General features: G+C 37.9%; 1 protein-coding gene and 1 long non-coding RNA gene across 7 annotated transcripts in view; one reads left to right on the plus strand and one right to left on the minus strand.

The window, feature by feature from the left end:
* ntrk3b (neurotrophic tyrosine kinase, receptor, type 3b) overlaps positions 1-25,517 on the plus strand; it is a 280,707-nt gene that overhangs the window by 97,601 nt on the left and 157,589 nt on the right. The gene's annotated exons all lie outside the window — the stretch shown is intronic.
* Positions 13,069-13,686, minus strand: LOC118598603. Its single transcript, XR_004947642.1, has 2 exons — positions 13,203-13,686; positions 13,069-13,133 (listed from the first exon to the last, which is right to left on the minus strand). It is a non-coding gene; the product is annotated as an uncharacterized LOC118598603 (long non-coding RNA).

Genomic DNA, 25,517 nt, shown 5'->3' on the forward strand with positions numbered 1-25,517 from the left:
CCCCCCCCCCCCCCCCCCTCACCATCTTATAATAAAATATGAAATGGCACATAAATAAAACTCAATGCGTAAATTGAAATAGAAACCAAAGTGGAACCTGGCTTGATCCTGAAGTGATGAAATACAATTTGGGGAAACTCAATCAATCAACCCCGCCATCACGCCACATTGAGATGCCCCTGATTAAAACACATAGATGCCAAGGTCCTTTGGATTTTGTAAAATTGAAAAAAAAAATAGTTCTAAAATGTATTGTTTTTTTTTTCTTGTGAAAAAAAATACAACTAGAAAAAATAAAAACTAATAATGACCTATGTCTGTTTATTTATTTATTTATTTTTTTTCAAAAATTGAGCAGCAAAATGGTCAGAGCAGAAATCCAGTAACACTTTATAAAAAAAAAAATCAATTACTTAATGTTAATGTATAATTAAGCATTAAATAAGTTTTAAAGTGAGTTAACAGCCACTAATGCATTAATTTTCATTAAATATGTTGAGAGTTATGAAGCACAAGTTAATGTTTTAATTTTTGTAAATAATAAACATTAGTTAACCACTAACCAATGAATTCAATAATTCACTTATTAATGCAAAGGGATGCATAAACAGGGCTATTAACGCTTTATTAATTCTTAACTATACATTAATTAAGATTGAGAAACAGAACTTTTTTATAGTGTTGCATAAAATTTGGTCCTAAAAAGAGGAAGAGTCGTTCTGTGTTTCAGCAGATTCTTTTCACCGTTTTATTGCAGGGATTATTTGGTAGCGACGCTGCAATTTGGGGGCTTTTAAACAAACACTTCAGCTCTAAAAGTGCAAAAGAAACTACATTTGTGATTAATGACGGCGCCCACATGTTGCCTGGCTCCAGCGTATTTCTTCGCTAAAATAACTGGAATATGAAAGCCTGCTGACACAGATGAGATGAATAGGAAATATGAAGCACATTCTCTATAGACCGGCCTTGATGACTGGAGACAGCATAATACAGAGAAGTGTGACATTTCTTTGAATAACTATATTTTGTGTGCATGGGAGGAGGTTCAATTCAAAGATCTGCAGCCACTGCACTCATGAATTCTTCTCTTCTTTAGAAAGTATGTAAATGGACCCGCTGCACTGTTATACAAAGAGGCTCTTCAGTACTCTGCTGGTTCTGACTTCATTAGTTGCCCAGCTACAAAATGCAAAATGTGACACAAGGTTGCAACACGTTGGCTTTTTTTTCTCCATCTTCTGCTTGTTTTTACATTGAAGCAGCATGCTGTGGAGTTTCTGAAAAGTATGTCCTTTACTGAGCTCCTCAAAGAAAAACAGTTGTTTGGAGGGCCTGTTTTCATCTACGGAACGTGAAAAGCAACAAAATGTAAAACAGGAAAACACAGCAAAGACACGAGTTAATCACACGTTCAATACATGAATAAAAACAAGAGGAAAACAATATAATAGAGAACATTCTAACTTCCTTATCATGAAACAACAGAGAAATATCTGAGCTAATACTTTGTTTTCGTCATTCTTTTAAGGATTCTAATGATTTAGTGTTTTCAAAGTGTTTTCTTCATTTTTTTTTGGATCGCTCACCCCTCAAAAATAAATTAAAACTATGAGACACAAGAATCTGTGGGCAGAGGTAAAGACAAAATTCTATTTAAATTTTTATTTTAATTTAGTTTTGCTATTTCTCTCCCAACGATTCACAGATCAAACCACAATTCCTATTACTATTAAATATGTTTTTACAGTTCCTATTTGCCTGTCTTTTTGAATGTATGAACATTAAAATTATTTGATTGAAATCACCCTTTTTTAGAACAGGAGAATCAATAAAACAGATAAAACACACAGATTTAGATAGAGACAAATGGTGTTTGTCGTTTTAAGAGATCTTAAACTCTAAAAGCATTTTTTTGTTAACTTCCTGATTAACCTGAACAGTAACCAAAAAATACAAAAATAATGAATCAATAAGGATGTAATTTTAAATTAGTAGAAAACACTCAGTTCTTTCATCTGAAACTGCTGCACCTTTTCTTTCTTCCAGGCCTTCGCCTCACCTGGCAGGTGTGGCAGGTAGTTTTATTTTGAAAAGGTGACGCTTCACTGACACTTTATTTTGAAGATTTGTTTACGTCCGGTGTCAGTAGTACTACACATTCTGCTTTGTTTAAGTTATAGACTTAAAATCCAACATTATTCAGAGTTTTAGAGCAATAAATACAGTGTGCCTGTATTTTTAGCATACTGGAATACATTTATTAAGATCGTAAACTTTACTTCATACTTGAATGTTTGGATAACCAGAGACCCATTATAGCCCTATTTATATCACAATTTTCTCATTGCAAAACATTGTGTTAGGAAAAAAGTGCAAGTATACGAATTGCAATTTGTAAAATGTTAATTTATAAAGCACAAAAATACATCAACTATCCTATGATTCTATAATTACAAGAAGAAGCAAATCATACCGGTCTAAACCATCCACTGTTATTCTTTTTCTTCTCATGCTGAGATGTTGCATCTCCAGCATCATTGTCTGGGCCTCCCTCTTCTTCCTCCTCTAACTCTGTGAAAAAAGTCAATATATATATATATATATATATATATATATATATATATATATATATATATATATATATATATATATATATATATATATATATATAATTTTTTTTCGGATGTCCTAACTTAATTTTTCAAATTAAGACTCACAGCCAAACGCTGCAGTAGAAATCAGAACCAAATAGATTTATCTTCATTTAAATTGTCCTCTGTGTAAATCACCAGCAACAGCAAAAATGAAAGTGTGGAATAAAAATGACTAAAATATTTAACTTCCAATAAAATCCCATTTTATATTATATAAACAGATAAATCGGATCATTTTGTCTCAGAACTGGTTGGGAAACTAGTTTCGTCATTTTTCCCTTTTGGTTCAGAAACAGAAACCTTAAAATCACACAATTATGAGATTAAATAATAATTAAATTAAATATATAAATATATTGGATCTTACTTATTTAAAGTATTTTATCTAAAAATATGATGTCTTTAATTTTTTTAAATTATAATTTGGATTAAATATTTGTGTAACTAGATATTTTTCAAAACACACTTCACCTCATTTTTTATGCAACCATTTATTTATGCATTTCTTTGGGGGCGATAATGAGGGCGAGCCCGTCTCGGTGTTGATAAACTTTGGTTTTCAACCAACTTTGGGCGCAGATTAAATTCAAACACTTCTGCTCGCAATGTAATTAAATCAGCTCTGCTAATGATCCAATTAAGGAAGAAGACAGAAGACCAAAGCTGTGGCACTTTAATTAAGTCGTGTCAACAATGAGTAAAGCATTGGCATCGCCTTCAGTGGCTTCACAGTTGGCTTGCTGGCTAGCTGATGAGGGTTGCCCTGGCCTCTGGTTTGGATGGTGTTTCTGTGTGATAATACAAACCAGCTTCATGCGGCCTCCTGTACAGCCAGAGGTCTCGCTTCTGTGCTCCTTCCTCTAATCCTATACTGTTGATGCTCAACGCATTAATCCCTTTTTATACCTCACCCCAAGGAGAAGCAGCACATGAAAAGAAAAGCAACAGCGTAATGTAAGTGGAGCAGTAGGTCAGTGAGGGGATGAGCGTCGAGTTGGACTGACAGGTTTTATCAATGTTCACCTCAGAGTTGTTGTGCCTTCAGATGATCATCCGTTCTTCTTAACAAATAAGAGTTGGGTTTCTGAAGATAATACACAAAGCTACACCAAGTAGCAACCAAATGTAATGACATTTTTCAAAATGATCTGCAGGAGAAGATCTTACTCAGTACTTTGCTTTCACGCTTAAAAAAATTCTGAATTTATAATATTACATTTTAGTTTCACATTCAAAACAGTGGCCTTTTATTTTATCAACCCATACAGATGTATTGATCAACTCAAAGGGCATGAATTTTATCCATCATAATAGACAAAAGAAGCATCTTAAACTCATAAAAACTAAAGAACAAAATCATAAATAGAAGATCACTGCAGGAACGATTTTAAAGTGGAAAAAATATGGTTGGAGTAGGATTTTAAAGGAATTCTTGAAGCACTACTTGTATCCACAATTTAAGATTAGCAGACCAAAGAAGAAACCAAACAGTAAAACAGTAAAGGCCTGATTTATACACTTAACCTTGAAACTTTTAAGGCTTTTTACTCAAAAAAAGATCTGTACCTTCAAGGTGATTTTCACATCAAGCAAGCTCAGTGCAGACCAAAGATGTCTCTTTTTTAGAGATTTTACCTTTTTCAGAGTTTAACAGCTTCAAGGTAAGAAGTCTAAAACTGATGTGGTTGTTTAAAAGGACAAAGAAGTTCAGAATTATTGTGCATGTGAAGACAATTTACATATTTCTGTCAAACAAATCTTTCATACTCTGCAGCGGTGAGAGATACCTGCTGTGAAAGAATAGGAATACCTTCTTTTCCTACATGTGGAACAACCTGAGACATAATTACTTTAGGAGAGAGTGATGTGAGTTTTTCAAGATGCAATCCCATCATCCAGAGAAACCCAGCTAACAATATGTGTTGCTCCTCATACAAGTGAAACTCCAGGCAATAATTCCAATATTTATTGAGAGAAAAGCACACACTCTCTTCAGTTTGTCTCTACAGGTTGAGCTTAAACTTCAAGCTTTTTATTGCAGTCTTTACAAATTGTAAAAAGTCCTCAATTTTGGAGGGACAAAGCTTCAGGAAGTTATGGACAAAAGTCAACAAAAAAATGCTGGTGGGTCTCATTAGTTATGCATGACCAACTATAAGTCCAAACCAATCAACCACTACTGAAAAGTCCAAGCACCCCCATTCAAGAGGAATTCAGAAAGCAGTTGACAGGCTTTCTGCTGACTTCAGCAGGAATCAACCGGACAAACATTTAGAGGTCTGTTCAACACGAGGATGTGACACAGCCTGGCAGTCAGTTTGATCCCTATTTGCTGTTGTTTCTATCTCTCCTGACCTCTGATTGGTTAACAGAACTGGCATTGTCCAAAAGCAGGACAATTAGAAATGAAGCCATCCAGCAAACAAAAGGCTGATTTTAGTCTATAAAACTAGTCAAAATAATCGTATTTTGGTGGATAACTCAATTTAAGTATAATTAAAAAAATAAAATAAATAAAACACCTTTTTTTTTATCTTGAATCCAATTCTTGTGTAATTCATTTTGGGACCACAAAATAAAGTGTGTCTCAGTGAGCTACAGTATATTCTTCCTTATATGTTATAACGAGAAAACAAATTTAGTTTTGTTGTAATAACGAGATATCTGGTTATAAAAAATAAATAAATAAATAAAAGTGGCCTAGGGAAAGCCGCTTTTGTTTCTTTAAAAAACAAGGTCACTGTTTTAACCATGGATTTTTTTGTGTGCATGACGGTCTAAAAATGACTTGAAAATGGAGAAAAGACCTCAATAAAATTGCACTTTGTTACATACTTTTGTCCAGGTTGTCCTTTAAAGTTATTTAGAATAGTTCAGATCTGAAGGTTCTTATTTGTCCAGTTTGATTGCATGGAGGTAAAAAGCAGACAGTTTACCTTTTATTGTTAAATATTTTTTTTCTTTTCTCAAAAAGGTTTTTTTTTTTAATTCTGTATTACATAGAATATTCTGGTTATTTTCCTGTTTATAAAGGTCATTTTTCACCAAAATAACACATTTTTTAGGTGAACATAATGTTTTTTTGTGCGTTCCAGGAAAACTTAGGGGGATGGAGCAAAACATGTTTTTTTCTAACACTTATGCAGTGATTTTTCACAACCTTTCTTACTTATTCACCAATATTGTTTAAAAGGCTTGTGAAGATTGGCTCAGTTAAACATTGTTTAGTGCTTTCAGGGTGGCATAAACACACCAAAATCTCCACAGTTGAAAATATGTTATAAAAATGGGTTGTTTTTAACCCAACTTCAAAGTTATAAAGGGAATAACTCTTTGGGATATTTTAAAGAAAAACATGAAGTGGGTTAAAAAGGAACCACTTTAACTCTAAAAAAGAGTTTTGCTCTAAGAAGTAACCCAAAAATATCCCAAAATGAATAACTCAAGAAAAAACAACCCAAGAGTGAAGGAAACTGGCTAAACTCAACATGTATCAACTCACTCTGATTTCTGTAATGATTTAAAATGGAATCATAAAATATTTTAGTGGAATTTCTTTTCTTTTTAACATAACGGTTTACTTTCCCTTTTACCTTTAATTGCTTTCCATTCAAAGAACTGTTGAGTCTTGGAGAACCATCAGAAACCATAAAAAAACTGTCATTTTCCACTCTTCATGCCGAAAACTCTCCAGCTAGACATTCGAAGAAAGGTTATCTTTGAAATAAAACTGAAAGACTCGCTGTCAGGTGTCTGGCGGTTAGAGAGGATTTGGAAAAGTATGATGGATGCATGTCAAAGTATGTCTCAACGTTCAGTGCAGAGCTTTTATCGGCTGATATTCTCCATTTTTCTGCTGGTTGCACCGTAACATAATTACTGTATCTACAGTTTTCTGTTTTAGTCTTGTAACTTTAGTATTTGATTTATATATAAAGAAGAAAAAATATGTCTACTTTTATTCCCCTATTTCATTTATTTGAAACCATATCAGTGTGCTCAGAGTGAGTCCCTTTTTGGTTCTGAGGATAAATTTGGCCAAATTACAGACCCAAACTCGTGTTTGGCAACAATCCAGCCAATGAGCAGAGGGCTGCTGGGAGTCTGGGCTGTCCTCGCCGCTTTCACCGCAGCGTCCAGCCTTCTGTCTCCAGTGGGGTGATGGGAATTAAGATCTGGCAGCCCTGGCTGGGTCAAGGTGGCTTCCCGCTGTATGAAATTTGCAAGGAAATGCTGCTGGATGCCAGTAACGTCCCCCCAACCAGTCTAACAGCACCATCTGGCCCCCGCTCCTCCTTCCGACCAGCCAGCCTCATCAAAACAAGTCAAGATGGCGGCCCCAGGTGGCTGCGCATGACAGTGATGGCCAAGGGGATGCTGGGAGATGCTGAGAGTCGCCGAGTGACTCAGTCTGGTGTTACACCACATCACCACTTCAACAGATGGATTTTTTTTCTTTTTTTTTTTTTTGCATCAGCCTTCATCTAACCACTAAAACCGTCAGAGATTCCATGTTACACTTTTACCATCAGCAGCGCTCTGTAACATAGCAGCCACCTGCAAACCTTGTTTTAAAATATCCTCCTCATTTTTCTCCCTCAAAGTAAAATTTAGCACAAAGTCTGCTTTATCGCCTTTAAAACAAAAACTGTGTGGTGCTGTAAACTGCTAAAGAGCCTCTGTGCTGTTAAATAGTCCATTACTTTCTATAAAGAATATTTAACAAGAAGCTCATACAACATTTTGAGCTCAAATATAACCCAGTCACTGATGCCCTGTTAAACCTGCAGACTGGACTGCCAATAAATGACCACTCCACAGTTATGGGACTATCTAAGAGGAGTAAAAAGAGGTACATGTAGTAAAAATTAAGTGATTTCATGGGCAATAAAAAAATTAATAAAATAAAAAAGGAAAAATACATGCAAAAATATTTAACACATTTCTGAAATCCTTACAGAAGTTGTTTTTTTGAAATATTTATCTTGCAAAAAAGGCATTAAAAAACAGATTTATGTATTGTTTTGTGTTTTCTATGATTTTGTGTCAAACAACATTTTGTTATCTTTCCAAACAAGCATCAAATGTCTAAATTATGACGTAAAAGATTACAAGGAGCACTCTGGACCAAAACCCGTTGCAACCCTTTATCTGAGTCTTTTTTTACAGGAAGTATCATAGTCTTTGACAACCCAAAACACTGACAGAGAGTGCTTCATGAATAAAAAATAATAGTTGTTCCAAAGCACATAGGACATTTTGCAAAATAATGAAATTATTACAAATAAAACAACATATTTTGTCCTTTTCCTGCTTGACACTCAGCACTAAAGAGTTGGACTGGGGGGTGAAACCACCAAACGGTTCCTGAGTGCGGCTGTGTCTGCAGCTCACCGCTCCCCCGGGGATGGGTCAAATGTGGAGAACAAAGAGTAGGACTTTAACTTTTAGCTGCAAACTAATTGGTTATTTCTTTGTATTTTATTGGCTGAATGATGGACTTTTTATGTATGTTTTCTAGTTGTGAATCTTATCATAGTATCATAGTTGTACTTTTTAAAAATGTTGTAGTGACGATTAAAAAATGAACTGCTGTCTATCATAAGATATGTCACATTATTGCATCCAAAATATGGTGTTTATAGTCAGATCCAGATGAGTGAAAACACTTGTGTAGAACACGGCTCTGATAGAAATAAAACTGCATCTGGCAACAGATGCTTTACTGGCAATGAAGCAGCCGGAAAAATGAAGTTTTACAACACCTTAAAGTAAAAAAGCTAAAAGCTTTTCTTCTGCTCCAAACAAAAACATTCCCACTTCTCTAATTTATATGCTTGAAATTATTCCGTTTACATAAACAGAAGGTGATTTAGCAGTTTATTGGACTCCAAGCTATTTTTTTTATGTTAACATTAGAGAAGTTAATATTACAAAAAGTTTCATCCTGAGGACTGATTGGTACTTAAAATATGGTGCTAAAAACATCTTTAAAAAAAAAGTCCTAAGAATTTCTTTAGGTTTTGCCAAACCGAGCTGCATCCATGTTGAGCTCTGCGTCAGGTTTTCTGTTAGTTTGTCGTCTCCAGCTGTCGTCACCTCTCCTCTCTGCTTCACACGTGTTTCAGATTCCACACGATAAGCTTTACATCTCAAACCAATTCTCATTACTGAAATGACTGGAGAGACGCCGCCCGGCCAAAGCCTTCCCACGTGTGACGCGTGGCAAGGTGACGCTGTTCTTGTTCAGCGCTGTGGTGATGGGATAAATGGCTCCTCCAGGCTAATGGAAGGAGGCAGCCCAGCCTGCAGCCCGCTGAGTGGAGCCAGCTGCAACCGAGCCAGGGAGGAATCTTTCCGGCTGGGCGGCGGAGTTGTTATTCATGTTGTGAATGTCGGCAGGCTCATTTCTGCCGGTGAGAGCAGGCGATGATTTGGATGTCACCTGCCAGGGTTATGTTTCTAAAACACAGGGTCCGTCCACCTGAATTCATCATTGTCATTCAGAGAGACGCCTGACTCCTTGCTTTGCTCTGCAGAGAGACTGCAGCTGTGCTCGTGCCACTGTACACGCTGAGAGTGAGGCTGGCTGACACAGCCGCTCCTCTATAAGCCTCGGCTATATTTACTGATAAGAAGACTGCTTTCTTTTTTGTTTATGAAAGCCCATGCATAACACACTCACTTCCCTAGAATGCAAAGATTGTTTCCACTGCTTTAATCTGCTCTTATTACGCTTTTATGAGCAATTCTTGACATTATTGTGGGAATTGGTCAAGTCATTATGTCCAATCGACTGCCTCTGGAATATTATTCATTTGGACGCAGCTCCTTGGCGAGCATTGGAAAATGCCTCCTTGTTGAATTAACACGATTATTTATTTTAGAATGACTTACTGAGGTGCTCACTGTCGATTATTCATTTTCAACCAGCTCCATTATGTTGCAAAATGTAAAAAAACAACTACTTATATTCCACACATTAAAGCAGTTTAGACAAAAATGAGTCAAAAAAATGAGTCAAATTTTTACACAATAATTATAAAAATCTGCATTACTGATCTTTGAAGGTGTCACAACACTATTTTGGCTGCTAAATCAGACTAATGCTATGTCTAAACTCCTTCACTACTCACCATATAGTGCACTATGTAGTCTAGTGTGTTTGCTATTTTGTAGTGGTGTCTGAATCTAAAATTCCAAAACTGAGAGCCCTTGAAATTTTCCAGAAGTCTTTGCAAAAAAACAGTGTGCATTGATGCTCACTACATTGGTGAATGTAGATCACAATGTACCATTTTTGCAAAAAAAAAGTGTTTAAATGTAATTTTTCAATAAACCGTCAACATTTTCATTGTTAGAACAGTTTATTCATAAATAGGCGACATAAAATGTTTGTATTGGTGATGTCATACTTGCTTAAAAAAGAAGTAGTGAGGATGGTGTCCAAATTGCTTTTAAATCCAGGGCACTTGGATAGTCCTGTACTTTTTTTTGTAGTTAGCAATTAGGGAGGGAATTTGGCCACAGCTGACAAGAGAGAAATATTTTACACAAGTAACTGAAGTTTTTAGAAAAGTAAAAATGCCAAAAAAAGGCAATTTCTGCATAATTTTCGAAATACTCCTTTCTTGGCCGCACGGACAAGGAGGAAAGGTTAGGATTTAGGGTTAGGAATGGGGTTAAATGGCGGCGTCTGCAGCTCACCTCTCCTCTAGGGGATGGGTCAACTGTGGGTCGAGGACAAACTACACCTAAACCTGTGACAACTAGGAATTTAACACTAATTTTAAATACCAATAGCAACATTTAGCCTTGGACAAACTTAAAATAAGCGCAGGGAATGCAGCAATGTAAATCTTGGCTTCACGTATTACATGTGACCAATGTGAATTTCCATCAGTTTTTTGAGCCGGTTGCACGTAAATTAAAAAATAATTATAATTAATTCATTTAAATCTGATTTACAGCATCATTTGAACTAATAACATTCATAAATATTTGTTACTTTACTTTAAGAAGCAAAGTTATGTTTACATTCTTGAAAAGTTATTTTTTTCAAAGCCTTTTCAAACATGTTTCTTAATGCAAAACTGCATGCTTATGATGGGAGCTTTTCTGCTTGATAACTTTTGGACTCATTTCCAAATTGTATTTTCAAAGCATCAGATGAGTTTATTTTTTCTATGGCAAATAACTCTCATTGGACTAATAACCCGTACTCAAAAAGAACATGGTGACCAGAAATGAAATTAATTAAGTGGGGTATTTCTGCTTGAACTGAAGTGCATAGCTGTTTCAACAGAACTCTTTGCAGCAACAACATTTGGAGCACAGACTTTCCTGTAGCTGTGGATCCATACATGCAGCCAGCTTCAAAAATCAGTGAAGCTTAGAGACTTTGGATGGAGCAGTTCCATTAAAAAAATCAAATTAAAGATCCAGGAAAACATCACAGGAGTTCTCCTTTTTATAGTGTTCTCCACATTTCTACAACTTGTAAAGAAAAGTGTTGGGTGTGTGCATAAGTAAAAAAAGTTATTATGAGTTGTGTTGTCCACACCTGTCAGGTAAAGATTTCGTCATATGACCTAGAAGAAAGTGAAATGGTTAACAAGATGTCTTCCAAATCCATTTTCTTTCATAAATATTGTTTGTTAAAGAAAGCACTGGGATTTTTCTTTTTACTTTACATTACAAATAGAATGTTGTATAATATTTTGTTAGTTAGAAAACTCTCACTAATTACTGTATTCTCTTTCTGTAAACGTTGTTTAGCTTCAGCTGTGGAGTTGGTGACTAAGATTCTCTGTAGACTAGCAGCTCATCATTCAAAGAAGCCGTGACGTCAATCTGTTTTATTCACACCCCCGCCTGCAATTACAGAAATGTTCATTCATGGTTTCTTTGAACGTCTGAGGGACAGGAAGACTCGGTGTCCTTCAGACCAATTTATTTCAGCCATCAAGGAGAAACAGTTCGTCACAATTTATGTCTTGTTTTTCCGTGATTGGGAGGATTGGAGGCGTTTTGTTTTTTGTTCATGCGTCTGATTAGAGAAAGAACAGGAGCTGGCAGAGCGCGTTCATTTGACACTCGGGGTCACTGATTTCCAGATGCCCGGACATCTCGTGGGACACGCGAACAAGTAGATTGTTATGCAATCACCACTGGAAAAATCTACACACATTTCTCTCCGTGAAGACAAACATCGTCTGTATTTTGGCCACTTCGGCTTAGCTTTTCAGTTTTTGCTGCTTTCCTGGTTTCCACAGTAACCATACCCAGGAGTATCGAGATGCAAACTGAGTCTAAATGACTCCAGAGCCACAGAACGAAGATTTTTAAAGAATGAAAGCTTCCTTATTACTGTTAAGTGTGGATAGGATGCTGTGTCGCCGGTGTTCACATTTTCCAACACTGAAACCCTGATGGAACCACGGGGCATGATGAACGCATCGATCACTGTCTGGTGTATTAAAGTTACCAGGGATGAAGCCTTACATTGATCATCTAAGCAAGTCATAAAGTGAACTGCATTGAAGCTCTGAAGTTCAATTAACAAACGATGCAGCATTTTTCATGGTGACAAACTCAGAGATGTGGATAATTTATAAGCTGATACCGGACAGCGGTGTCAAGCTGTAATAAATGGAGGCTGATGCAGGGGATGTTCCAGCTTTTAGTCCTCTCAAGCTCACATTTAATTTGATATTTGACTGGAGGTAAGGTGTAGATTTAAACCTTTCAAACCAATCATCGTTTGTGATGACACGATTGGACAAATGTTGACTTTCATGCTGACATTTCTCCATTAAAAGATGAATTCCAGCAAAAATCGCGTCAGGTTTGCTGGATTTCTGACATTCTGCCTTTTTCTTGTTTCTACAGTTCACTCATATGCTCTTCATCATGTTTTTGTAGCTAGTTACATAGTTGAGTACATGTTTTTACTCCCATTATCTAGGTGTACTGCAAAAGCTGAAACCATATCTTAAAAATTTAGCTTTTTTACACACATCATCTTATGAGCTATTTTTAAGGTGTTCTTAGTGGAATTTTAATTAGGATTAAGCACTTCTTAAACAACTTTTTTTTTTAAGTGTCTTTTTCTTGGACATAGTTTCTGCAGAGCGGCAGTAGCTCATTAGAAATTCACCTTTTAGTTTGAGCGTGACCCACAACTGAGAGCTCTCTGTTTACGTTCCTGCTAGTTTACAGCCCGTCACACCCCTAATCTGCAACAAAAACAGCGAGCAATATCGGAGCTATCCAGTCGCATAGTTTTAAAACAGATACCAGCTCAGACAAGGAAAACGAAGACGAACATGGATGTGGTCATCTAAAAGTGGAGCGAAGCATGGAGCTGTTAGGGAATGAGGAGGACAACCCAAAACAGAGCAAACACAGGTCACAATTAAAGTGTTTATTAGGAAGGTAGAATATTTGAGTGGGCCGCCAGATGCACAGGTGAGCCTGAAAGTCAGATAAAGAGAGTTATTTGGAGATCCTGGTTCCACGCTTGGGGTGATGGTGATCTCTTACTTAGAACTCCAGAAGCAGACGTGAGAGAAGAGCCTTTGAAGCGTCCGAGTGCAGGGCGGATGGCGTCAGGAATGATGGAAGATTCCTCCACTGCTGCGGTGTACAGGAGGAGAATCCACCGGAGGGTGAAGACCAGTGTTGGGGCAGCTTTACTCCGTGTTGAGATGAGGGAACTGGAAACGTCACGCCTCTTCAGGATGGAAACGGAGGAGGAAAAACCAGGGCAGAAAAACTCCAGACAGGGGACAGGCTTAAACTCGTTACCAGGCCAGAAAAGGGTCAAAAACATGAAAAGACTAGAAGTGCAAGCTGGAACGTGACTGATTCAACGAACTGGCAGGGTGGATGTGAAACTGAGGACCTTAAATAGTGTGAACACCAGCTGGAGCACAATGAGAGCTTAATCAGCACAGGTGAGTGAGATTAGGGTGGAGGAAGGAAGGGAGGGGTGAAGGAGCAGAGCAGAACCATGACAGGAGCTCCGCCCAGCCTATTTTCTACATCACAAACACTTTCTTCTTTAATTGGTATTTTTTCATCCACTTATGTATCATAACGATTTGAGGAAAGAAAATCTATTTTAAGCTTTGGATTTTTTTTCAGACTAGACACATTTGGCCCCTTAAAGTGAACCAGCGTTTGTTTCCCTCAATAATCTGGAACAAAGTTTCAGTCTGAATACACCTAAGAAAATTCTGGTCCGGTACCAGGAAGAACTCTCGGACCCATCTTTCATGGTGGTCTCTGTCCGTTTCTGTCACAAACGGGCAGATGGATGGTTCCTCCTGCAGCAGGTTTATTAGTTCAGACATGCAGGAACTAAGCTCAACTAAAAGTCCATGAAGCTAAATCAGGGTCAGACAGGCAGAGGCAATCCAGAGCATGGGAGCATCAAAGAAGAGAGTAGAGGTGTCAGAGTCCGGGCAAGGGTCAGAGCAGGCCGTAAGCAATCAGAGATAAAGCACGGTCAGGTAAACAAAATATCAAAACTCTCGGTAATGGAGGCAAGGTGGCACAAACAATACTTCACACTGAGTGAGGCTCTGTGCAGTGCTTTACATCATGTGGGTGATTGTCAAAGAGTCTTAGCTGAGCGGGAACTAGGTAGTGTGTGCTGGGGTTGCTGGGAGATGTAGTGTGTTTAGTACCCAAGAGATGGCTCCCCCTGGTGACCAGAGGGAGACAGAGCTCTGACTCCTGACAGTTTCCAATCGGACTGATCTTCGATTTGCTGAGATTCTTCAGTCTGAATACTTTGAGAGCAAAATACCTGAATCAAAACGGGCACCGTAACCAGTCATCAGTGGACAAAAGTGGAGCAGCGATCCAACAGAAGCTCATTAAAATGTGGTTGGATGAATGCAGGCTCATAAAAACAATATGATACATATTTCTTCCCACACTGTTTACCTGACAATCTATGTCATGAACACTTATTAGCATGCCTCGTAGCAATAAATAAATAAAAACACAATTTTTATCTGAGTGCGTCTTTAAACGGCCTTTATAGTCTTTGAAGTTGGATATTTTTTTTAATCTTTCTTGTAGAGGACGGTGCTTGAAGATGTCGAAGTCTTCGGTAAAAGCTGCTGTTTGTGAAATGGGTCGCACTGACCGTGATTCAGGAGTCTCTGCACCATTTTGGGATGATAAGTGAAGTGACTGCACAAACAACCAGTTTGCTGAAGATTAGTGTCCATTTTTGTACAAGTCCCCTGACTGCTGTCTCTGATGACGGCTGGTAAGAAACAATCTTTGCCACAAAGAGGGGCCAGCGCTGTGCTGCGGTTTCGGCTCAGTAAAAAGGTTTTAATTAACTGAAGCAAGCATTGTTTAATCCAGTCCTCGGGACAAGCGGGAAGGAATGGGGACTGCGGCAGCCCAGTGCTGCACTAGGGTCTGGCTTGCTGCTCCGGGCTGCAGTGGATTTGGATGCATATTGTAGGAACGCCTTGATCACTTTTCTGAGACATCTGGATTATGACCAGAGAGCCTCACAGCAAGGGATTATTGGAGCTCTGCTTTGAGGAAAGAAGCCATGCCATTTGGATTTTTTTCTTTACCCCAACTCTGAATACCATCATTATTTTTCAGATGAGGCAAAAACCGAACTGGTAAATGTGTGTGAACAGAGTAGAGATTATTCTGTTGCAGACGCTGCAGCTTTATGATGCAGAACAGATCACAAGTATACTCCACGTTTGCTTTTGCTAACTTGCCTGCTGGATAAACTCTCGTACAAAGACGGCTGGAAATGTGTCTCAAAGCGGTCTTGAGAGAAAAACCCCCGGGTGTCTTTATTGCTTTTTTAATCAACTCTAACATTTTATCGATTTCTGCAAGAGGCATTTCATAAAGTGATAGGCCAGAGCAGGTTAGCTTTGTGTACCTTCAGCTGAACAAGCAGCAAACTTTCCTCCATGGGAATTCAAAACTCCTTTGTCTTCTTCTTTTGCATCTTGTTTACGCCATGTTCCATCGCCACAATTATCATAAGCAAACAGAATCGTGGCTAAAAGGTTCCAGTCTACCTGTGGCAGTGTGCAGCTCCCGTCTCTCGGCTCGTCTCATTGCTCTGACGAAAATTTTCATTACATGACTCAGTTTAAATGAACGTCTTCATCACTATCTGGAAAAATAATCAGGACGCTGGCTTGAAGGCTTCTCCCGTGTCTTGGAACAATGACTCACATGTCTCTCCGCTTAAATGGATGACTGGGCCCAATATTGTTCTGCATTAATTACACATGAGTTCCAAACATGAAATATGTTGCAGGTAAATGCCTGAGTTAATGATGTTTTTTTCCATCATTTTGTTTGGATGATTCCATACATTTGTTGTTTTCAGCCTTTTCCCTTCTGATTCTTTTGCTGTAGTGATGCCTTGTTTTTCGCGGGAGTTTCGTTCTAAAATAAATCACAATTGATAAAATCAACATAGTCCTCTTTATTTTTCTTTTTACAACTAATATTTAAGGTCACAAAACTCTCACTACATGCATTAAAATTATTGGACTTTTCTCTTTTATTTAAAGTCCCACTCCATCTATAGTTTTTTAAATTGAACTGTTTATTATAATTATGCAGTTTTTAGCCAAAATTTAAAAAAGCTTTTTAAATACATTTTTTATGCACACCGGAAGTAACTCATTAGAGATAGAATTCTGGTTTGTGGGTAGGACTGTTTGCACAACCCCGCCCCCTTCCCTCTTGCTGGGAGCTCTTTTTGCGTACTCATGCGCGAGCTAAAAGCCTTAAGCTAACATTAGCGACGTAAAAATAATGGCGAGAAATATTGCATCAATCCAGTCTTACAGTTAAGAGCCAGAATCATAATTCGCCACAGAAAGAGTGTTGAACACTCATCATGTCTCACACACCTAAGAGGGAGAGGAGACGCCCATTTCAGAAGTTGAGTCATTAGTCTGAGCATTTTCTAGCATCCAGTTTTCTGATCCAAGGCAATATGAGTGTAAAAAAACTCCGAAACATACATTTTAATTGTATGTTATTTTATATAGGTCCCCTTCTATGAGAAAAACACAAAAAACGACTATTTTCATTGGAGTGGATCTTTAAACTCTCAAAGTTCATACCTTCATAGAAAAATGAGTTCAGCATATTAGAAAGTAGCCAAAGCCCTGATAGAGATTGAAGATATATGTGAAGACTGAGCACAGTCTATATTGGAGACAGAGTGAGGAGATTGAATCAAAAGTTCTACAACCAATTAGGACACAGAATACAATACACTCTTAAAAAAAGCATACATAAATTCTCTAAAGAAATCTGTAAAAACAGCGAGAAGACAAAAAGGGGAACCACGTTTGCAGCAAGAAACCACTGTAGTTAAAGCTTGTTATAGCTTAAACAGGTGGTTATGGATACATTTAACAAATAAATGGCGGTAATACCTGGTCATTGGCTGAAGGAAGAAAATAAACCAGCTATAATGAAAAAAAAACAAATACATCTAAAGAGATTTATCAATTAAATGGCTGTCAAGACAGTTACATACTCAGTATGGGGCATTGCGCCAAAAATTCTACCATGTAATCTGTTGGTCAATATTTATGTCATTGATAAAAAGCTGTTAAAATAAACTGTTCTTTTTTTTAATAATCACAGCATAACTCTAAATAATGTTACTTTTACTTAATATTTTCTGTATTTTTCAATGCAATTTCACAAAAGATGGTTAGCATGGCCGCTCCTCTGTCAAGGTTGCCAACAAATATAATTTCCCAGAGGAAGCATGTGTTTCTAAATGTAGAATTGATAGCTTCTTCAATCAGAGCATGGTTAAGGATCAGCTGATGAGCTGTGAGTTCTGTTACTTGCAATCTAACATATCATTTCACTGTATTTTGAAGTGCCAGAGAAAATAACGCACACGGATGCAGTGAGAAGAATTGGACTCCCAACTGAACAAGCTGATATTGGAAGAGAAGACTTTACAGTAAACGTTTCTCTAACTCTCTCAAGCTGCTATGCCTCATTGATCTTGGACCGGTCCAATTGGCATTAGTACCAGGAGCTGCTTGCTGTCTATGCTGGAACTGAAGTGTCCAGATCGTGTTTGAACCCAAAAGTCCAGAGGAACAGTATCTGTCTAGATGACACCCAACTAAAAGGCTTTTTATTTCCCCAATCTCTCTTTAACAAGTGTAACAATTTATGAAAGCTGGCTCTTTATAAAGGGGTGCCTGGAACACACATTACACAACAGGAATGGCTCATAAAAGCTCCCCTCTTCATTCTGTTCCAGTTTGATGTCTGCAATGTACACATCCTTATTGGTCGCAAAGAAGTTGCCCAGGGTGCCTCGTACTTGTGCACTGAAATGAGTGAAACTGAATGGAGCAAAGCAGATGTACAACCAGATAAAAGTCCTGCAGGATGGCATCCAAAAAAAAGGTAAACATAAAGAAAATAATTAAAATTACATGGTAAGCATCTGCATTTTAACAAGAAACTGCACCACTGAGAGTGATCTTTCATAAACGGTCAGATAAGACAAAGTTAAAAAAAAAAAAAAAAAAAAGACTAAAAACACTAGAACATCTCATTTAAGACAGGGAGAACCAAAATTAGCAACAACAATGTAACAGACGGTAAAAAGGACAAAAGTTGGAAGAGCACAGCGCAGAAAGAACCTAAGATTTATTAAACAAGTAGAAATATTTCTGCTAATTTAAATGAAGTTGATGCAGGAGGCAAATGACTGCATCCTCTGGATCTTTTTTCTTCTTTTGGAAACTCTAGAAATAATCAGAAGTCTTGCACTCTTAGAAGGAAGTGCTCTGATGGAAAAAAGAAAAAAAAGAAGAAAAAAAAACTGGCACTATGAGGTCCATAGGATATGATGGAGCTTGGCCATCATATCTTATCATCTGGCTCTACATCAGAGTTTCATATATATGTGAGAAGAAGAACTTTAAATTAAATTTTTGATTTAGCAGGAAGCCAACGGAGGGAAGCTAAGAAGAGAAATGCGATTTCTTCATCCAGTTTCATCTGGCTGCTGCATTTTGGATCAGTTGGAAACTTTTCAGTTGACTTTTGGGACAGCGGGGTGACTGAGGCTGACTCCCAATTGTTTCCCCCACCCCTACATTTAGCCCTCAAAATGGAGAGATATGGAAAAATAGTCGGACGTTAATACCACTTGATGACGCGTCATCAACAGTCGCCGGTCATCTATACGTTAGCGCTTGGAAAATACATGACAACACTGGTTTTATAACTTTCAAAGGTCATGCTAAAGCAAAATGTAATTACTTAGCTTTAACTGAAAACTCACGTGTGCTCTGAAGCACAGCACTCTACAGGCGGAGGGATACTCAACGCTAAATCCCTACCCCTTAATAAAAGGAGTGCGGACACCACTAAAGCTTCAAATGTCCCTTAATTTGGAGGGGTAGGAAGAAGTCGAAAGCGAAGGGGAAGAATTTAGATATGGCCCATGTGGGAGTCCAAAGTTTAAATCCATGGGCTACAGTTTTTCTGTTGCATTCTGAGACACAATGGTTCTCATCTTGTTTTATATTTGTGAAAAACAGCAACTTTTGAAGACTGGTTTAGCTTTAAAGATCCAAATATATGTTTTTAACATGTTCTTGTGGCATTTTTTTTTTTCGATGAAGGACATTTATAAAATAATTTACAATTAAAACTGCATTTCTGAGTATTTCTTTATTCAAATAATATTGGATCAGGAGCAGAAAAAAACGAGAGGTTTGAAAAACCTGAAGTTTGCGACGCAGATACTGCCATTTGGGCCATATTCTTTCTTCTCCTCTTCAATTCTGAAGCATCAACTTGCAGACAAATAGATCCATTAACGTCTTCAGTTATCTCATCTGAGCTGACATATGGCTCAAAACTATATGACTGGATAACTGCACTGTTGCATTTTGCAACCCTAAGTTAGCTTTGAGTTGTGAGGTGCTATAAGCTAGTGGGAGATCAAAGCAACAAAGGACTGCTGGGAAATTAGCAAGGCTAACTTCCTCACCAACATATCTGATGTCAACTCAGAGGCTAATTTCTAAAGTATTTGGCTAAAACCTGCTTCATTATAATAATTATTATTAAAAGATCACTGGGAACGATTTTATACTAGAAAAACTATATAGTTGGAGTGAGACTTTAAGCCATTATACCGCTTAATGTTTAATGTAAACATGCAAAAAATGGATTTAATCGCTTTACTGTGTTAAAAAGCTGCACTCAGAAGACTAAACAGTATTTGTATTGTTTCAAAAAACAGTTGAGTTGTTTATTTTGGTCTTGGCTGCTTTAATTGCTTAAGTTCTTCAATGAGGATGAATAAAAACGGCATAAACATCTGTAAACAATAGTGTATGTAAACACACACAGAACACAAATGGACATTTTTCTGAGAGGGGACTATTTTTACCCGACTCCCTGAAGCCATCCTTACCTGTTCTTGATGCAGATTTGCGGCGTTCCTGATTATAATGAAACGGTGGCTGTTTGAAGTTTCTCCTTGTCTGTTTTGATGAAATGAATTCTGCACGGCACCCCCCCCCCCCAACACAATTTACGGGATTCACTCCCTGGCTTTGCATTTCTGCTGATTGAACTGTTCAAAGGGGGAGATTTTAAGCACCTCCATTCTGCTCCCTTTATCAGAATTACTGTTCAAGTGCTGCCTCACCTTCACTGCATCATGAGATGATTTCCAGCGCCTTCCTCCCGGATGGCGCTATATCTGTGGGAGGGGCTTTGAATGCTCACAATACTGGGAAATAAAAATCCCTGCTTTTGATATTTTCATAAATGTAGACGCTAAAGTACAACTAAGCAGGGCATCCAGTAACAGCAGATTTCCCAACAATGACAGGTGAGTGCAGCGTCGCGTCTTCTCCAGAGGCTGCGCTCTGCCGCTACAGTCTGCTGCCTCCAATGTTAGGGCTTCACTACGTGTGCTGAATATGTAAGAAGGGAGGGGGGGTATGTGCCAAGACAGGCTTCATTTGCTTCCAGCAAATTACTCTATTTTTAAATACGGACCCATATTTTAGCATTTATAAATCATTACCTCATGGATTTGGGGACATTTGGGTAATTACTGTAAACAAGGGATCCAAACTGAGCGGCCCGGCAGTTTGCACTTTGCATTTTTTTTCCACCGAGCCCAAAAATCATCTGGATTTCCTCAAAACATCCAAAACAAAAATACAAAAATGAGCATTTGATCCTGAAGGGCGTATGGGACCGTCGTATTGGACCGCAGGACTTCCTATCGTGGTCCACAATGTTTGCATTGTACTGATGTTCAATAAAACCACAGTAAACTCTTTCTGGCATTTGAGGAATTGAGCCGGCTGGACCTAAAGTGTGCGGCAAACACTTTTATTTTGCTCCAAGCTTTCTGGATCACGGTGGTAATTATAACTCCACCAAGTTTGGAACAACTGACTTTAAAAGGAAACTGCATTTAACAGACAAATGTCATTAAAAGGACCATACCATGAAAAAACAACTTTTTGAGCGCTTAAGTGTATTATGTTGTTCATTCTTCACTATATAGAACCCTAAAGTGGTATTTTGATCCGTTCACACATTTCTGAGTAACGCCTGGTTCACAATGGACGCAGAAGCGCCGTGAAGAGGTGCGGAAAGGGGGCCGATGCCCTTGTTAACCTATGGTGTGAAAGGCTTGCGCCGTGCAGCGGATCGTTTTGGGGTCTGGTCTATTCTGATAAAGATACAAGAGAAAATCGATTTTATTTTGAAAATATAAGCAATTTTTCACAATAAAACACTGCGATTGACAAACCCGATAATGTTTTTGTATCTAAACAGACTGTAGAGATAAAAAGTAAACATACAGTCACAACATTCACACACACCCCAGTCGGGCACAGTCGTGCAGATGCCCTATATATTTGCGTTGTGAGCCAGTGTAGAGATGGCCGGGCGCACTAAAGGCAGAAATATGGTATGTGCATCCATCTTATAGTTTACTCTGAAGGAATTAAGAAAGCATGGTGTGTTAAAAAATACATCAGCTGGGAAAAGTTTTACACTTCAGCCCTAAATGTGTTATATTTCTGGACTTATTTCTGTGACGTCAGCACAGAAATCGAATGAAAATCTAATTGTTTAATGACTTGTCAGGTCATGTTGCTTTTGTTAAACTAAGACCGAGCTGATCCAAGATCACTACACCTCCAACGCCACTGCTGCTTTTTGCACCGGAATGCTCCTCACTCTGTGGATCATCAAACTCATTTCTAACTTTACAGTCCGATTCATGCAGATTAAAGCCATTGGAATTTAATTAGTTTCACTGTTAACTGCCTCTCTGAGGTTCCAGGTTGCCAAAGCTTCACTTGTTAAGGTCTTCCTAATCATGCTGCCATCAAAAAGTCAACGTTTACACAACGGATAAAATGTTTTAATGAGATAGTCATGTTTAGTGGCATACATTTTGTATTCTGCACTAGTGTGTAAGTTTGCTGAGTTTCACCTCTGACTTTTTTCTTGCTTTTCCTAACTTAGCCCTGATAGTTCATCTGTCCTCACCCCTCTTTGTTTGTTTGGGAGGACATAAAAATGCCTCAACTAACAACAAATACTTATAGGATTGCAGGTTAATCAGGGAGAGAAGAGGGTGATACAAGTTCATCATTAAAGCCCTTCCAATGCCGTCACGGTTGACTGAAACTCACAGTCTGCTCACATTAGTGTGACTGGCTGCAGAAGCAGAAGATACATGTGCTGAACTGACAAGTCTGCATTATTGAGCTGTTCTTAAGAAAACGTTACCATTTTGTTCTAGAGGGGTTAAAATTGCCTCAATGAATCTCATTTTTTACCCGCACAACACATATATTTATTTTATTTATTTTTGTGGGGTTTTTTTGGAATATATAAGCAGCTATATAATTACAAACAAGATCCATGTGGTTTCTGTAGCAGTAAACAAAACACTACGGCTCACCGATTGGGTTTTATGTGGTTCTGGTGCCAAAGTGGTTCTATGGTTTCAGTTCCTAATCGGTGCCATTTTCTGTACTTTAGTAATAAAAAATAATGCCTACATCTTCTCAAATCAACACATTTTCAATCCCAAGTCACATATAGATGCATGGTGAAGACCTCAGCATCAAAATTCGATGTTTTGGATGTCATGGTTTTTAGACGTGGTGACTGTTCCTGTTAAATCAGAGCTCCACAACCTCTGAACAACCTCCACAAACCGGCAGTGCGCGCCCCTTTCGTGCAAACCGGCACAAAAAAAACAAAACAAAACTGTTTCTCATAATAAGTCTTTATATTTAATGTGAGCTCCCCTGAAAGTTTGAACAGACAAACCAGAGCAGCAATCGAGTATAACAGGCAAGAGTTTATAGTGTCACTATCAGATATTATACAGTTCAATGGATGAATCTGGTTCTTGTATCTCCTGACCGGTGTGAGGTGCTCTGGCGAGCATCAAATACTTCCTGGATCAGGGAGCGACCATTGACTGTATAGGAGAAACAAACTGAATGAGCCCTCTCCTCTCGTGTTCTAAACAGGAAGTACCCACTTGGTCCAATAGACTTCTATTGAGAAGTTATGTTGCTCAAAATAACTGTTCTTTCTCTGATACCTTTTTGAACATGTTGCTAATCCGAATTTTTTTTTTTTAAATAATTTTTCCGTAGTGCAAGTTTTTCAAGTTATAAACTCTCCTATTGGATGCTTTAATGGGATCTCCAAGATGGCAGCATACATAATGCAAAAAAATAGTGACTTAATTTTGTTGGAGCCATTTTCTACCAATGACATCAGGTTAACTCAGTCCAGTTCCAGTATACAGTCAATGGGGAAGACGCACTCCAGAAGTTGATGTGGAGGAATGAAGTGCAGAGCATCCTAATGTCAAACTCTTAGTTAGGCTCAGCAGACAGAGCTTAAATACGAAATAGGTGATGATCATCACTTGTGCGAAGCAACTTAAGGTCAGACGACAGTTGAAGGTTGTAACTGACCAGACCTGTGACGAGTAGAAATGACTGTGATACCTGACTGAAGATGTGCATAGTATGATCATAATGAGGTGAAACACAGGATTTCCCAGATATGGTCATCTTCTTTGCATCAAGTGGAGAAACACGACAGCTTGATTGAAAAAGCAAACATGGATGATCATCAAGAAGCCTTCATTTGCAGTGCAAACAGTAAATCACATTTTAAAAGGGGACATAAGACTCACGTATCGGTAGGATTACTGGTTTGGAAGAACATTTATCATAGATCTTTATAAGTGACCACACTGTAATTGTCTGTCACTGCATCATTACCTTTTTCCAGTGCTTCTCCATTGTAATATTAATTCCAAAATAGGCCAATTTGTTTGGCTGTCACTTGTTGCCATGGCACCAAATTGGCAGAAAAAAGTTGTGCCCAATTTGAGACAAAGTCAAGTTTCTCGCTGGGCTGATTACGGGAAATAAAAGGAGTACAGTGTGAAGGGAAGATCAGCTCTTTGTGCTGAGAGAAAAACCTCATTGATCCACTTATGTACTCAATGAGAGGGCCGCTTTCGCTTTTGCAGAAACACGAAGATGGAAAACTTGATGTGTAATGACTTATTGTCCACAGGAGAAAATTTTGAAATGAACCCAAAAGAAACAATTATTTTTATTCTGAGGAAATGAAATATATATATATATATATATATATATATATAAATATATTAATTCAATAGCAGCCAGTTCTCTTTGGAGGAAGATTTATATTGATATACAGGCACTGAGTACTTCAATACACACAGTGCAGTGTGTACTCAGTCAAGGTGCATTCAGTATATTTAAGCTGTGGAAAGCTATGGATCAGTGAACCATGAGATTCATAGTTACACTAGAGACAGAAAAGCATGAAATGAGTGCCGAGCATCATCACAGATATGCACGGCGCTCAGACTCACGCCCGCCTTATTAGTGTCTTAACCCTTCATTCTGCCTCTGACTTTTAGCTCTGACCTTCCAGCTGTTGGAGAGTTTGAGGTTGGAAGTTCAACAGTGACAACATGAGGAGAGTTCTATTTGAGGTGCATTTTTGGCAAAAATGAAGAAACGATTGACAGAATAAAATCATAGAGGGTGCAAACATTTTTAACCCTTTATCACTGGAGTTTTAGCTCTAGTTTTGACATTATTTCGACTACCTTAACTTTATGTTGTTAACGCAAGTCCAGCAGATTTTGAAGCAAAGAAAAGCAACATTTTACCCAATCAACGTAAATTGATATCAATATGCTTCTCTACCTCTGTGGCTCCTCCCTATTTCTCCAATTATTGTGGCATTTGAAACTACAGTGGAGTCTGAAAGTCCATTTTAAAGAGGCACCAACAGGGCTGGATCCCTCTGCCTGTATGGTGATCCACGCTGCACTTGTGGGCGGAGGAGAAATTCATTTCTCCGCATGACTGTGATCTGAAACATAAAGAATTATATTTAAATGTAAGAATTTGTCAATCAATGTGACACATAAATTAGTTTAAGTCTTTGCAATACAGTTCAAAGTTATAAAACCAATGTTATTTTCCGATCGCTGGCAGCTACGAAATCTGAAGTTTAAATAAATAACTTCTGAATTCACAAAGTGAAGGTGTTTATTTCTTTTGCTATAAATATGTTAAAAAACAAGTAGAATGGTTAATCTTTTTTATTAGTAAAAATAAACTGCATCCACTGCTGACTGGTACAAATATACTCCATAAAGGATTGTGAAGTTTTGTTTTTTTTTAATAACTCTTGAATTCACAAAGTGGATGTATTTATTTATCTTGA

Source organism: Oryzias melastigma, linkage group LG3 (genome assembly GCF_002922805.2).
Source record: "Oryzias melastigma strain HK-1 linkage group LG3, ASM292280v2, whole genome shotgun sequence".
Classification (NCBI taxonomy): Eukaryota; Metazoa; Chordata; class Actinopteri; order Beloniformes; family Adrianichthyidae; genus Oryzias; species Oryzias melastigma.